This window comes from Etheostoma spectabile, chromosome 4, assembly GCF_008692095.1.
Source record: "Etheostoma spectabile isolate EspeVRDwgs_2016 chromosome 4, UIUC_Espe_1.0, whole genome shotgun sequence".
Taxonomy (NCBI): Eukaryota; Metazoa; Chordata; class Actinopteri; order Perciformes; family Percidae; genus Etheostoma; species Etheostoma spectabile.
Genome location: NC_045736.1, coordinates 27,260,166 through 27,260,586, shown reverse-complemented (window position 1 = coordinate 27,260,586; position 421 = coordinate 27,260,166). Strand labels below are relative to the sequence as shown.

The window sequence follows — 421 nt, the reverse complement described above, 5'->3', positions numbered from 1 at the left end:
TCCATGAAGACCATGTTTGTACAAGTATCTCTTTATAGTGGAATGGTGAACCACAACTCCAGTGTCTGCCAGGTCTTTCTGGATGGATCTTGCAGTCAAACATGGGTTTGGAGTTGCTTTTCTCACACTCCTGCGAGCTGTTCTGTCTGATATTTTTCTTGGTCTTCCAGATCTTTCTTTAACTTCCACTGTTCCTGATGAAGGCCATTTCTTGATTACATTCCGAACAGAGGATATTGGCATCTGAAAACGCTTTGCTATCTTCTTATAGCCTTCTCCTGCTTTGTGAGCGTCAGGTCAGTTGAGTCTTGGCATGTAAAACCGTAAGATTGACATCACCTGGTCTTTCCAGAGGATGATTGAGAACAATCCATAGCGCTTTCAGGTCTCAGCTTTCCAAAGGGGGCGGTGCATGCTATAA

General features: G+C 43.9%; 1 protein-coding gene across 2 annotated transcripts in view; it reads right to left on the bottom strand.

Moving 5' to 3' along the window:
* Positions 1-421, bottom strand: part of tfe3b (transcription factor binding to IGHM enhancer 3b) — an 8,504-nt gene that overhangs the window by 7,143 nt on the left and 940 nt on the right. The gene's annotated exons all lie outside the window — the stretch shown is intronic.